Below are 15,439 nucleotides of genomic sequence, written 5' to 3'. Positions count from 1 at the left end.
AGTACAAATGTGATTTATCTAAGTGGGTCAGACTCATTACACTTGCATTATGTGAGTGTAGTGCCTAGAACACCACTCTTCCAGGTTCAGCTGGGTAAACTTAGCTAAAGAGCTGACTGAGTGCACAATGTAAAAATGCACGGAACTGCTGAGGTCAAATGGGAGATCAGCCTGTTTTGGCTGCTGTACTTTCTGTCTTAAATGAGATTTTGCAGACTACCTCTTGGGTATAGATTTTGGTACTTAATATGGACATATAGAACAAGCATGCTATCCCAGGACCTGAGGGCTTATGTGACCCAGTAAAGACTTTTGACCATTCATATTACCAAGGAAAATAGAAAACTCAGGTAAAGAGCAACTGGTGTAAGACCCCTCCTAAATATACAGTAAAATTCCCATTTTAGATATAGGAAAATTAAGCTTGTCTGTTAAGTCCCTTGTAAAAATCAACAGTAGAATAGATTGCAGACATAAAAATGTAAGCTGCTGCTAAGGATTTGCTGTAGAATTGACATTGGTGTGCAATTTGTTGTGATCTTGGTAATCAGGCATTAAGCAACAGATTTTTTTTCCCACATTTCAAAGAATCACAGAACTCTCAGAGCTGGAAGGGACCTCTAGAGATCATCTAGTCCAACACTCCTGTTAAATCAGGATCACCCAGAGCACATTACACAGTACTGCATCCAGGAGGGTCTTGAATGTCTCCCAGAGAAGTTTTTTACATAAAAGATAAATTTGTAAAGAGAAGGGCTTAGGCTGGTAACACATACAGGTTATATATGGAGCAGTACTGGAGACAGGTGAGGTTAAGTGGAAATGCTACACTGAGTGCTTGCAAGTATCATGTCTGTGACAACATTTATTTCATATTCTTTTCTGTATTCACATTCTCCTTTCTGTTAAATCACAGTAGCAATCACTTTGCAACACTACTGATATTGGTGACAGTAATATGTTAAACACTCAGCAAAGCACAGATCATCACTGTATTCTGTTTAAATCTTATGGTGTACCTGCATCTTGCATAATATGTACTGTTCTGGTACAACTATCTGAAATAAGATATAAATAGGAAAAGTGGAGAGAAAGGGAAGAAAGATAATATGCAACAGCTTTTGTAAAAGGAGACAGTTAATAGACTAGAACTCAGTTTGCCAGCACTATGAGGAAGACATCTATCAGAGTGATGTGCTGCACAGAACTGTATTCACTGCTTGACACAACACAAAACTTAAGGACAATCCAATGTACTGTTAGGCAGAGAACTTAAAGGAAACGAAAGTCAGTGCTTTTCAAACAGTGCAGCATTCAATTCTGGAATCCATTGCCACAGATTGCTTTAGGACCAAAAGCATAAACAAGTTCCAAAAGGTCATACATTTTCATTGAGAATAGATGTGGTGGTAAAACATGGTACAGATGTAATTTCTGTTCCTAATGACTAAATACCAAAAAGAAGCATTTATCTTAAATATATGTGATTGGTTTTTTATTATTCAATCAACCTCTGTTATTGAGCCATTCTCGTAGATGGAAAACTGGGCTAGGTGGATATTTTTTTCTGACTCGGAAAGATTTGGTTTATATGCTCTATTATTTAGCCAATAAAATAAATATTATCATTCCAAACTACCTTGTTTTATTAGGGAAATACGCACATATTTGAATGCCAGCTACTTGAACTGAAGTGTGGTAAGTTGGAGATTTGATAATATAACATGAAATTTTTGGAATAAATAGTCCAACTGAGGGGCATCTTCCATCAGCAGAAACCTCCCTTTCTGCTAAACCTTTAGGCTTATAGAGAATATAAAGTAAGAAGGGAGAAAGAGACTGTAGATAAATAAGTTAGATTAGTATAGATAAGGATTGGCTGGGAAGTAGTGTTAGCCCTTAGTGAGATATTATTAGAGGTGAAACTAGCAAGGACTGAATTAAAGACAGAAGAAGAAGACAGATAGGGACTGTATGGGGATCTAAGTTCAGTTAGGCTGAAGAGTTAATGTACAAGATTAAAGCAGTGCATGGAAAAGCCAGAGACAAGTTCAGATAAAAAGCCACAACATTTATACTCAAGCAATAGAAATACAGTCACTGAAGGAGTGATGTTGAAGGGTCATCTTTGGGTACTGTACTAATAGCAGCCCGATGTCAAAATCATACAATAATTATGTGAACATTTTTTAACAAATTCTCTCCAGGACATGTCAGAACCATAGAATCACAGCATCATAGAATTTGTTTGATTAGGAAAGACCTTTAAGATCATCAAGTCTTACTGTTAATCTAACATACTGACAAGTCCACCAATAAACCATGTCCCTCAGCACCTCTTTTAAATACCTCCAGAGATGGTGACTCAACCACTCCCCTCAGCAGCCTGTACCAGTGCCTGACAACCCTTTCAGTAAAGATGTATTTTTCCTAACATCCAATCTAAGCCTCCCCGAGTGAAACTTGAGGCCTCAACTTGTTTGACGAACCATTCAGGTGCTCTTTGGCCAACTACCATGGGAAAGAGCAAGGCAACGTATGTCTGGTAGGGAGTATGGAAACAAAACCTGCAGTGATGCTGTTAGGCAGAAAACTGCACATCTACCATAAAGAAAAAAACTCCTCAATAGCAATGAAAACCATGAAAAGTGATCTAGCACTTGGGTATTAGGTTGTGGGCTGACAGGAAAGTAGGAAATACATTTAAATTCCAAATAACTATTTTAATGTTTTGCAAAAGACTGAGTGACAACAAACCTGCTGCTGCTGTTCAGTGGGTATATCATCTCAACAAAGGTGGGGGAAATAAATCTTGGTTTATATGAAAACTCTGTGTTCATCTGTTTATTTTTAAACTGTTCTCTGAACTGACTCCATTTTGGTGTATTTCATTCCCCCTACTGAAACAGGAGGTTAGTTCAGTACACGAAACAGAGGATTGTCACACAAAGTCAAATGAAATTAAACTCTGAGTCAAGAAAGAAATGTTACCAGATGTCACCCTACACCTAGAAACTACAGGGTGTCCCTTAACTACTTTTTAAATGTACTCTGTTGTGTCAGTGTGTTGTACACCATATGGTAAGTATTGCTTTTAACAAAAATTGTTCACATCTTTTGTTTTGCATCACAACTTCAATGTTATTTTAATGTATTTTTCTGGTGGATGAATAAACCTATTGGGTTTTTTTCTAAAGGGTTCATTATGACTAGAGTCTAGAGTTTATTTTATTATTTTTTTAAAGTGAATTTATTGCTGGATTCAAAGACTAGTTAAATCAATGTGTTCCTGTGGCATTTTATAGAGGGAGCAGGTAAAGTCCTAGAAAACTAACTTTGTATTTTTTTTGCACTGAAATGAGTTTATCATAGGCTATGCCATACAAAAATTTCCCAAGATGGTCTAAGACTAAGAGATAGAAACATATTTTTAATTCGTATCTACTAAAAAATCCTGAAAACCAGAATTATTTTCTTATTAAAGTTCCTTTAATGTTTGAGCTGAGTTATGTTTTACATCCAAAGTGACCATTTGCTTCCAAAAAGTATCTTTAGAAAATTGGTAATGAAAAATGGCATTTGCTTACTCAATATATCATGGTATTATAGACTCATTACATTATTTATTTACTGAACTAATGAGACCATCTGGTCCAGATCTCTACCCAAGCAAGATTATTTCCATCCAAATATTTTTTCCAGTCTAGACTTAAATGTCCCAAGAGACAAATCTTCCTTTAGAAAATGTTCTACAGCATCTCACATTGATAGAATATATATTTTCAAACATTCAATTACAATTTTGCTCCTTTCATTTTCATACTAGCTAAATCTCTATCTTCACTAAAAAAATAAAAATATCATAATCCAACAGGTATTTCCAATTGAGCTATTTTTAATATTATGTATAATTTCTTCATTCTCAGTTGTCCTTTGTCAGCCAACCAGGTATTTTTAGTTTTTCACTTATTCCTTGTGACTGTCAATCTACTAATTTGTTAAGAGCTGAATGTATATTTTCTGAATAAAAAGCAAAAGTTCACTTATTTTTCCCCTAATGTATTGCACTTCTCTGTTATACATGCACAGCCAAAATGGAATGAAAAAAAAAAAGGCACAGGTTCTTTATTGAATGGGGTATTTATGGTAGTAGGTTGTGATTTCTGAAAAAAAAAATTGAGGTCACGGTAGAAAAAAATTGATTTTCCAGAGGTAAAATGCCAAGGCAAGAAGATCCATCTGGTCTTGTTATCAGGAAAATATTTAAAATAAGGAAAATATTATATTTTCATCTCCTGTAGGGCATTGCCTAAACAGAAACTTTATTATTTCCTACAAGCCTGGTGAGAGTATTCTTTTAAAATAATGTGAAGTTGGCAAAGATAAGAGAAGAAAAGTCACAAAAGTGATTCAAAGGTTGAGAAAAATCCAACAAATTTAGAGATGTAAAGCTCTCAATCCATTAATTCATCAAAAGATGATCACTGTGATCTGATATCCCCACAAAGAGGAAACTGGTTTCCTTAAGCAGCCAGAGAAAGGCATAGTGAACATCTGCAGATTAACATAAAATTGAAATTTTCAGTTCATATTTTAACTCAGTGCGAATCAAAGAAAAACACAGAGGGATGACTGAGTTTTATATCTTTCTAAAGTTCCATATGAGAAATTCCACTGCTCTGTTACTGACAGGTTTTGTGCAGGAGTGGCTGGTTTAAAACCTGTACTGTAGAGGTGCATAGTCTATGTGTTGTAAACACCTACTGCCTTTGGTTGATGACCCATAGCATATCCACCATCAGGGCTTTCAAAGAGTGGCATTGACTCCACAGAGACAGTTGGCATCAGCAATAGGTCTGAATTTGAGAACAAGAGGACAGCATTTAGCCCTTTGCATTTGAGTACAAACTATAACAAGGCTGACACAGCAAGGTCATGATGAGAATGATCTTTTTGGTTGATGCAACTGCACAGAGGTCCTTTTCACGTTATTGAAATCCAAATTAGCTGGAGACAGCTCAGGTAGGACTTTCCATCACCTCTGTCTGCAGTCTAGACACATCTGCTTCACTGTTACAGCCATGGTAGAGGGCTGTATCCAGAATTCCCACATGTTGCTAATTACATCTGTGAAAGTGGTTGCAGCTTTTAAAATTGTGAGCCTGGCTGAAAATGAAGGGACTGTCGATTGCTTGTTTATCTTGAGAGTAAGAAAGCGAGATTACATGAATACTAACTACGGGGTAATAGGGAAAAAAGGCTGTTGGGCTCACACAAGATCAAAACCGACAGAGTCTGAAGGTTGTTTCTCTGTCCATGATGCTCAGACTCTGGAACTGGACTGGGGGCTGTAGGGTTTCTGTAAGAAAGCTTATTACTAACTTACCCATTATTTGAAATACCTCACTTGAAATGACAGTTTTTAATAAATATGTTGTGTTATACAACAGAGTCTAGTTAACTTTTAGCTTTGGGTTTGTTTATTAGAAAATGACAAGAAAGAATTGAATTTTCATCAGATGAGATAGGACGAAACCAAGGGATTTTTGTTCTAGTCATCTGTCTATCTCTTTGATCCACACTTGGCCCTGTATGAATCATAGTCACATATTCAGGCTTTGTCTAACAGGTCAATTTCTTTTCTCTAAATTAGGCTGTATTATATGGAAGCACCATGTATCTCTGCCACTCCTGCTGTAAAGTTGTCTAATCTTCTGCCTCCAGATGCACTTTATCCCTGCTCTTTTGCTAGAAAAACACTATGTACTAAATATATCTTTCAAAATGACAAAGCTATTGTTAATGTCCTGCTATTGTCATGGATTGCCACAGAGAACATATGGCACGATTGCTGCTGCCATCTGCAGGATGCCCTGAGGAGCCCAATGGTGCATTTCAAAGGGTCCAGTCTGGACTGCAGGGAATTAAAACAGACCCTTTCCATCACTGGGCGAACTAAACTCCCTAGATAAAATAATTCATGAACCAAGTAGAAGTTAAAATAATTTCTGATATATTCAGAGCAAGGAAAAACTAACATTCTTCTAGACAGTAAGAATCGAAGAGAGAGGATGAAGAAAACCAAGAGGGACACGAATTGCTGTTTCTGTCTCCACCCTCAGTCCCTTCCTTCCTTTCTTAAGAACTGGTATTTGAATCTGTGATGCTGATTTCCTCTATAAACCTGAAATACTACATTGAGTCAAAGGAATTTCCATCCAAGCATAGTTAATAACAAAATATTTAAATGTTGAACAAACTGTGAAGGGAAAACAAACTCAAAGGTGAGCTGTACAGAATTTTGTCAAAATTCAACACAGTGCATGTTAAAACCATTCATAGGTCAATTTTCCTTTTCAGACAGTAAAGAAAATAAATAGCTTCTTGCAATAATTTCGCAAATAATTTTCCATTATGGAATTTGCTTACACACAGTCATAATTTTAATTTTAAAAATTATTTTTGTGCCTGAAACTTTCAAATCTCTGACTTTCCAAGCAACCTATTTAAATCTTCCTATTCTTCAGGCCCTCTGAAAGTTCAAGAACATTCTGAAAGAGAAAGCAAAACAAGAGTTCCTTCTTTTTAAAAATACATTAAATTACTGAATATTTCACTTTTCTCTCACTTTGCTTCACTCCTGGTGATTGTAACTATATTTTCTTTATTTTAAATTTTATATAAAAATTTGTTGCATACTAGTCGCTTTTCTAATGTTTTTTTTTAAAGATTTTATATTCAGCTTGCAGTGGAAGTGGATGCCCCAAATTACAACCATAAACTTTTAAGCAACCTGTTTCTCAGAACTGCAGGGCATCTAACCCTTCCTACATTGACTCTATTTTGTAGGTTCATGTATTTATTTAAGTTCCGTGTCCCTGTTGTTGGATTTTCAAACACATGTAAAAATATTCCTGTAATCAAACCTATAAATCCTTATCCAGATTGTGCTATTGTGACTGCTCCCTTGCATATATCTCTTGGAGACTGTATGACAAAAGTATAAGTGTGTAGATGGGAAAACAGGTACTTGGTCTGCTCAAGAGAAGATTTAAATTTTTACTCTTTTGAAATCAAATCAAGACTCCTCAAAAGCTCCACTTTATTGATTGGGAAATTAATGTCAAAATTCCAGGGTCTGCTAGATTCCAGACAAGTATTTCAGTATCAGATTATTCACTACATCATATTTTGACAAGATTCACATTCTGGTTTTTAGAGGTCTTTGCCTCTAGAGAGTCTCACAAAAAAAAATATTAAGTTTCCCTAAAGAATGTTTCTGATGAAAATTCATGACCTGAATTAGTTTCAAGTGAAATAGAAGATGTAACTCAAATTCCTTCTTTTTAGTCTCTTAGCAGTGGTTCAATACATATCATGTTACAACTGTTACAGTCATAAATGCATTCTGATTAATTTTTTTGTCACTATTACTTTATTCTGCTTTATAAACCACTCTCAGTTTTGTCTTTTTTTTATCAAGGTTGTTGGTTTGGTTTGTTCTTGAATAGTTTGAAGTATTCAGGAAAATATCTTCATGATTTCTGGAGACGAAACAAAAAAAATCCATTAACCTTCAAAGTAATTGATGTGTTTTCCAGGTTACTGATTTATTAAGACACTTTGTGCACCTGTTCCAATCATTAGTGATATATTGTTCCACAGTAAGCACTCATTCCATCTTAGTTAAATAATTTTATTTGGTTGGATTGATTATTAGTTGCAAAAGCTTGTTAAATTAGGATCAGGGGTGGTTTTTTTTTTTACCTTTTCTCTTTTTTTTTTTTTTTTAAAATCACATTTAATACAATAAATTGTGAACATAAATTTGTCTATAAATTTTTAACAGGACAGTTTTGATAGGCAAACATCTGCACTGAGGGAAGATCTCCAGTGTAATATTGAAGATCTTGAGTCACCGTGGAAAGTGTCGGTCCAGAAATTCCTTCTAGTCATGAGTAGTTCTCTCAAAAAAATTAATGTATCACATTGTTATGCACTACAATACTGAAATTATACCCTTAAAGGACCAGAACGTCAGGACTCTAGGAAGGTACCACAGGACAGCTTTTCAGATAAAGTTTCCTAGAAATTGACAAACATTATATCTTTACAAATCTTGAACATAACCACTCAAATCTGTGACTTTCCTAATTATCTTGAAAGATATGACCATATGCAGATGTCCTTTTAACATGGTGGTAGCCAAAATGAACTAGCTCAAAACTGTCTTTTCTCTGAAATAGCTACTACACACCAAACGGCAAATAGCAGTATCTTATTGTGAGCAAATAAAGTGCAGTTTTGTCTGACTGCCTAAAGTCTGGAACTGTCCAGCTCACCAGAAATGTCTGGATAATAGGAAAAAATTATTTAATATGAGGGTGTTGGATCACTGGAACAGGTTGCCTAGAGAGGTTCTGGAGGCCCCATCCGTGCAGACATCCAAGGTCAGGCTTGATGACGCTCTGTTCTAGTTGGAGATGTCCCTGCTTATTGTAGAGGGGTTGGACTAAATGAGCTTTAGAGGTCCCTTCCAACCTGAGACATTCTATGATTCTATAATATCACAGAGAAATTTAAAATTTAAAATTTGGATAGAATTTTCAAGGTGAGTTAAGACCTAAGGGAAGACGGTGATGTACTGTACTGTGCAGAACCTGATCTAGCATCAATTGATCCTATGAATGTACATAATACAGGGTCAGAAAGTCGATTAATTTAGGACCTGAAAGAAGTGCTGCAGTGTCAGGTTCAATATCATGCACATTCCAGTCCTGTCTATAGTCCCAGAGTCATTCCTGAATCGAGCCTCTGCAATGACAGTAGTGCTATTTTCTTGAGCACCATGATTTTCTTTACCTCTTACCTAAAGAATAGATGTTGAAGTTTATAGCAGGAAATTGGTTTATTGTATTGTAACTGTCAGAGTCTGTGAGTAGTGTTTCCCAACTCTTGGGACTCTCCTGGTACAAGAAGAGCTATTCCACTTCAGTCTGTCATATTTGTTAATCTGACAAAGAAGCAAGTTTGCCAGAATACCCTAAACCCACTTTGACACCAGTCAAGATTTCATAGAAGCATCTTTAATCTATCAAATCAGGAGAAAATGTTGGTTTGCAAAAGAAAAGATGATACTCACCAATTACATAAATCCTTACCTTCCAAAGTGCTGAAATGCTTTGGGAAATTCCCATTAATTCAGATTTCTTATTTGTACAAAATATCTTCAGAAACCTCTCCCAATTGCAGCTTGATTTATCATGCTTTGAATTTACCTGTCCTTTATGAGAAATGGATCCTGTTTGCTTTGTCTGGGAAACAAGAGCGTCCCACGGCAGACTCACTACGTACATCCATCTTCTCATTGTTTCATTTATGAAACTGTTGCAAGCATTTACGTCTCTGGCTTTGGACTTCCTGCTATTTTCTCTCTCCTCCCACTCCTGCCTCACCCTGCATGCAGCACCTTTCAAAATATAACAAATATTCAGATATTGTGCTAAGACTCTCCTGGGGTTTTAAAACTATCCCACTTATTGTCTAAAACAGATATGTCGAAGAAAACCAGAGTTCTCTACATGCAGACCATAATCATGTAAACACTGTTGTGTTTGAACACAAAATAAGTAATTTATGATGGTGGATTTTCTTTATTTGAATAGACAGGTAGCTGTTGGTGAGACTTAAGAGGATGTCTTAAAAACAAAGATGCAGACTGCTGTGTCCTTCAAGGAGGAGTTTTTTCTTGTTTTCTGTCCAGCAATTTTCAGAGGTTCTTAAGCTGGTCATATTCTGTGCCACCATCTCTGGTTTTGAGGGCTTGTTCATGGGTCTGCTCTTACCAAAACTAGCTCTCTGCTCCTGCTGTTCCCTGGATGTATTCTCTGCTTGTTGGGTCTCTGCCTGCCTAGTCCACTCAGTCCTATGTAGCTTTCCTCAGCTCTCTCCTTTCTGCAACATCCCACCCAAGCCACAGTTGTGTAGGCACTTCTGCCTTGGCACTGTGTTTTTCACAAAACTAGTATGTCCACATGGCAATCTAAGAACAGGCAGAAGACAGATATATACCATTTGCTACTGCCACTTGTGATGAGAAATTTTAAATGCATGCTTCTCAGATGTATCAAGCTTGTTTTACTACGTTTATGACTTCAAGCATCAAGTCTTATTACAGAGGACATTAATGTCCCACATAACCTATGCTTTCTCTCCAGTTGTGCCAATTGTGCCTCACAAGCTTTCTTGGAATTAAAAATAGCTAGTCTGTGAATCCTAAACAGCCTGAGGCAAGTGATAGAACCTCCAGGCATGTTCAATGGCTGAGCTTCATGCTGCTAACTGTTTTGTTGTGGGGTTTTTGTGATGAAAACATCAATACCTTTTGGCTGCAAGGCTGTAAGCTTGATATACAATACAACTTTTTCAGACTCAAAGATCATTGACTTCATCAGAATCGTGGCAGACACATGAAGAGATTTTGATGTTTGTGCCTAGTTTCTGTTTAAGTTGCAATTTAAGCTCCCATGTGCTCTTTTGTGTCTCATCTGAAGTCCTGTACCAAAATTGAGAGTAGAAATCTGTAACTAATAAAGAAAGTACATACAAGCCTTTTGAAAGCCAATCCATGTCTTTTGCAAAATACTTCCACCCCAATCCCATCCAGAATTAAAACTATCCAAATAAAGGTTTGCAGAAACTTTTCTAAGTAGTCACACAACTCACATGTCTTTGTGTATTTATTTTCCCTCTGCTGTTTTGTCTTTGCTGCCACTACTGTGAAAGCCCCTAATACCCAACTGGCAGGTGTTTATTTCCAATTTCAAGAAGGTAAATTCTTCAATCTCTCATGCCTGAAGGCAAAAATGAAAATCACTGAACAGCTTATCCAAGAGCCACATTTTTGCTGAGGCAGCTCTCCTTCTTGTCTGTTCTGAGCAGGAACTCAGGAATTGGGATTGTAATCCATTTAATAGTACAATGAACTTTGGTTTCTTGTCAGCAGGGGAAAAGGAAAAGGGCTTCTTTTTTTGCTCATCACCATCTGGATTAATTTCATTTGCCAAAAAAATCTCTGACTGGGATCAAAAGCCAACAGTGGTGTTATAACTTTACTTCCAAGCCAAAGTATTTGCATGTTAGGTAATACACAAGAGGGGACTGTAAATGTACTCTGAATTATGAACCTACTCATGATACTTGCTAAATTTATGAGTGCACGTGTAAAGTCCAAAATATAGGGTCATCTGAGGCAATTCTGACAAACAGATGCTTAGATAAAGGGGGAGGGTACCATTACAGAGCATTCTTTAAGACAGATTTTCCACAGGCATTCTCTTATAACCTGTTTCAGTCTTAAATTTCTTTTATTGGGAAATAAACTTCCAGGTTTTCTGGCAGTTTTCATATATCAGTTAAAGCCCTTAATTTATCTAACAGTATTCTATCTTCTACAGGAAGATTTTGTTGAGGCAAAACCATCTAATTTTTTTTACTGTTAATCTACATGCTTGATACTGTAGTATTTACTTTGTAATCTCCTCAAAAGAAGAAAAGCAATACTGAAGGAAAAACAGGTTTAGTCTGGAGAGCTCTCTACCTGCACGTGCTGAGAACAGGGAAAAGAAATTCAGCTACAAGAGCACAGAGATGCCCAAAATTCAGCTGTGACAGTTCATGTTTCTGAACTTCCAAAGGAAATTTTCACCTTAAGTGCTTTGCCTGGCAGATTGAACACACACATGCTCCAAGAACTGAGTCAATCAGAGCATAGATGAGTGAGGAAATTATAAATATAGGCATTAAGGACTGCCTGGAGGACTCAGTGGCTTTCTTGAAGCAGGACTGAAATATTTGTTTCCTGTCCCAGTGTTTTGCCATTTGGGCACAAACTCACATGTTGCTGCTTTCACCTAAATCTGAGGATCAGTCAGCTATTAACTCAAAACCTGCCCTGCTGCTTGCTGTGAAGGCTTCTCACTGTTTGCTCACTGGCAGGGTTGTGAAGTGTTTATAAAAGAACTGAGAAGCTGCCATTCTCCTCCAGCTTTGCCAGCTCCAGGAGATGCACACTGCGTAACACTGTTATCCCTTGGAGACTAAGAAACCATGTCTGAAAGAAGATCAGAGGTGAGAAGGCTGCATTAAGTGCAGGAAAGTAAAACAAGCTGAAAAATGTCCAAGTGTCGCATTTGAGCAGGTTTAGTAGGAATTCTGCCTACATATTTGTTTGTTTGCAAGTTAATAATGTACAAACCCAAAATTTATTAATTTTTATATTTTTATAGTCAGTAAACAAACTGTTTTTCTAAGAGAGCAGTTGGCAACTCACAGGGGAATTACTCACAGGTTTCAATGTTGCTATTCCTTTATACGCAGGCATGGACCTTCCTTTGGCTGTGGGTGCACACCCACGTGTATGCACCTGTGTTTCCTGTTTAGCTGCATGTGGTCCTTTCTGAAAAGTCCTCAGAAGAGAAAGCAGCAGCCTGTTCCTCAGGGAAAACAGGAGAGTAACATCACAGTTGCCTGAGAGCATATTTGCATATGCTCCTATGCTAGAAGTTCCCGCAGTAGGGTCCCAAAATTCCTGTTCATCCCTTTAGATGATGTAATAGAAATAATATTACTATGAAAATGTCATCTGTAGGTGCCAATACTTCATCTCAAATGCCGCAGAGTGTTTTAAGTTGAAGAGGCTATTACTGCAATTCACACTTGTTTTTTATGTTAAAAGTTTCTCTTACAAAGAAATATGACTTGAAATGCAGAGGAGAAAGATGATGCTTATTTCTGGGAAAGCAAGTTGAGTGTTTCAGACTGAAAAATATTTATTCACTTCCATATCAAGACAATCAGGCCCTTGTCTACTATCTTGGCTAACAGAAAATAAAAACAAAAATAAAAATAAAAATGGAGACATGCAGAAAAACACGTTTAAGTTGTTCTGGTTCTTCAGCTTGGAGACCAGATGCAAACTCAACAAAGGTTTTTTTGGGAGAGCAATGTGCTAGCAGCAGATACAGTATTCTCTCTCCTTCCTATACCATAGTTTGTTTTTCTGCTGTGACACCGATCATAGAGTCTGTATCAGGACCTGCAGGGAAAATACCACATAAGCCACTTATGTAGCTGCAGAAAAGAAGGAAGCAGGGGAGAAAAACATTTCTGCAACAGGGGCAGAGCAGAGGTTACACAGAGGGGATTCTAGGAACTATAGCAGAGTTATTAGGATCAGCTGAGAGAAAATGGAATTAAATCCTTGGCTGGACTTGAACAGGGCTGAGATAATTAAGATTATTATTACTATTATTGTTATTATTATTAATTGAACACGCCTGATATACATCTCCAGGCTGTTGAGGTGTCATATGTCATAGTGCCAAAGTTCATTTGTATCCACATTTATTTCTGCATAGATGGTAGCATCTCTCATGTGAATCACCATATGAATAAGGGACATTTGCATGATGTGTTTTGTGCACTGCCCAGAGGGAACATAAACAGTCCAGAGAAGCATCTGGATGTTCAGTCCATTCCCTCAACATAGAGATAAGGTAGACACCATGCCATAGCTGTACGTGGGGTGAGGTTTCATAGACATCCCTGGCTGAGGTGAGGCAGGAGAGGCTCATTGATACACTAGTTTCATAGCACTGAATAAAACTACTACTAACTCCAGCTGGAAAAGTGCCAGACCATAAAACTGCCAATCTGCCAATCTTCATTTTACACCAAGAAGGGATTTACTTTCAAAGGTGACATTTTTAAGTGCCACCAGATGTCACTATCTGCAGTTTTAGGTTTTCACTTGGATTAAAGAGGGTTATTTTATTTAGAGAATTACTCTTCGCTAGTGACATGGTTCACATTACAAAACCAGTGTGATCACCAGGAAAGACTGTTTGGCTTTGAAATCCAGCTAAGAATCTTCCATACACAACTGCTGCTTTTACTTGCATTTACACCAGCAAAAAAAAACCCAAAAAACAACTCGTGTGGTGCTGAGATTTAGCAACAGATGTTTTAGGCACCTGCCTTTTCCACAAGTACTGTACCAATTATCAACTATCACCTGATTAATTTGCCTGAAAGCTTGAGCTGTGAATTTCCATGGTAAAGAATGGAGTTTATTCCTTTGTTGTTGTTTTTTTCCTCAGACCTACCACTCCAGCACAGATTTTGGCTCAGCCAGAGGGACATTTATCACTTCGCAGTGTTTCTCTGGCCAGTTTAGACCAAGAGGCTGTTTTCCAAAACCTTTGGGTGTTACAAGCTCCAAATGAAGTCAGTGGGAACTGCAGATATTTAGCAAAGCATTGAATTCTGACCTTGCAATTGCAGGGGAATCAATTTCAATGCAGTTCAGCACTTCCAGGGAAGCTGTACTTACAGAAATGGGTAAAAAATTGTATCAAGAACAAAATGTCTTCCTGTAAATTAATAATGATATCAGCAATGTGATTCTCAGTCTTCTCCATACCGGTGTTCTTGCATTTCTCCTTAGAGCAGCGGATACTCAGTTAGTTGATTTTTGTTTTGTTTATTTGTTTATGGAATCACAGAATCACAGAATCTGAGGGGTTGGAAGGGACCTCCAAAGATCATCTAGTCCAACACCAGCACTCCCCAGGGCTGCTCTTCTACCTGAGAGGAGACAGGCCACCATTCCTTTGCCTCTGCCCATGGTGGGTCAGAAAGGCTGCTCCCCAGAAGCTCTCACTCCACACTTAGGGACAGGGGATGGGACTGACTCCCTCCCACTCTCTCCGTTTCTCTTTCTCTCTCACATTCTCTTCCTCAGTTTTTCCAAGGGTTTCCTTGTGGTTTAGCTGCTGCAGAAGGGGCCCACCAGCACGATCCCTCACTCTGGTGTTCCTCGCCTCAGTGGCTTCACGGAAATGGAACTTTGTCAACTCATAAGAATTAATTCTGAAAAGTAAGAAATATACATATCTTCAGATATTATTATGCCTCCTGAGCGTTTTATGGGCACTGTGAATCCCTCTGATAAGCTGAATAATTGTTGCGATTCTTACAGTGACTGGCAGATAAATGAGTGTTACACCACACATACAAAAATAGCCCTTTTGCCCTCTGCATTTTGGGATCAATAGAAACTTCAGAAGTGGTGACAGACAACAGCCCTCACATTGCTGTAAAAGCTCACTGAAATCAGTGATAACTTTTCCAGTTGATTTTTTTAACACAGGACTATATCAAAATCAAAATCCGAGGGAAGGAAATGTTAAGAATAACATGTTTCTGACAGTCAAGTGAGCTCTTGATCAGCTCCATTTGCACACATTTGTGTAAGGAGAATGGTGTCACATCAAGTCTTATCAACAGAAGCCAACACTACCCATGATACTTTTGCAAGTGCTAGCAGCAGTAAAGAACAGGAGTTAAGAATCCTGCCTCAACATACCCAGGAGCAGGA

The sequence above is a fragment of the Chaetura pelagica genome, unplaced genomic scaffold, assembly GCF_000747805.2.
Source record: "Chaetura pelagica isolate M959 unplaced genomic scaffold, ChaPel_1.0 scaffold46, whole genome shotgun sequence".
Classification (NCBI taxonomy): Eukaryota; Metazoa; Chordata; class Aves; order Apodiformes; family Apodidae; genus Chaetura; species Chaetura pelagica.
Note: the sequence above shows the minus strand (reverse complement) of the source record.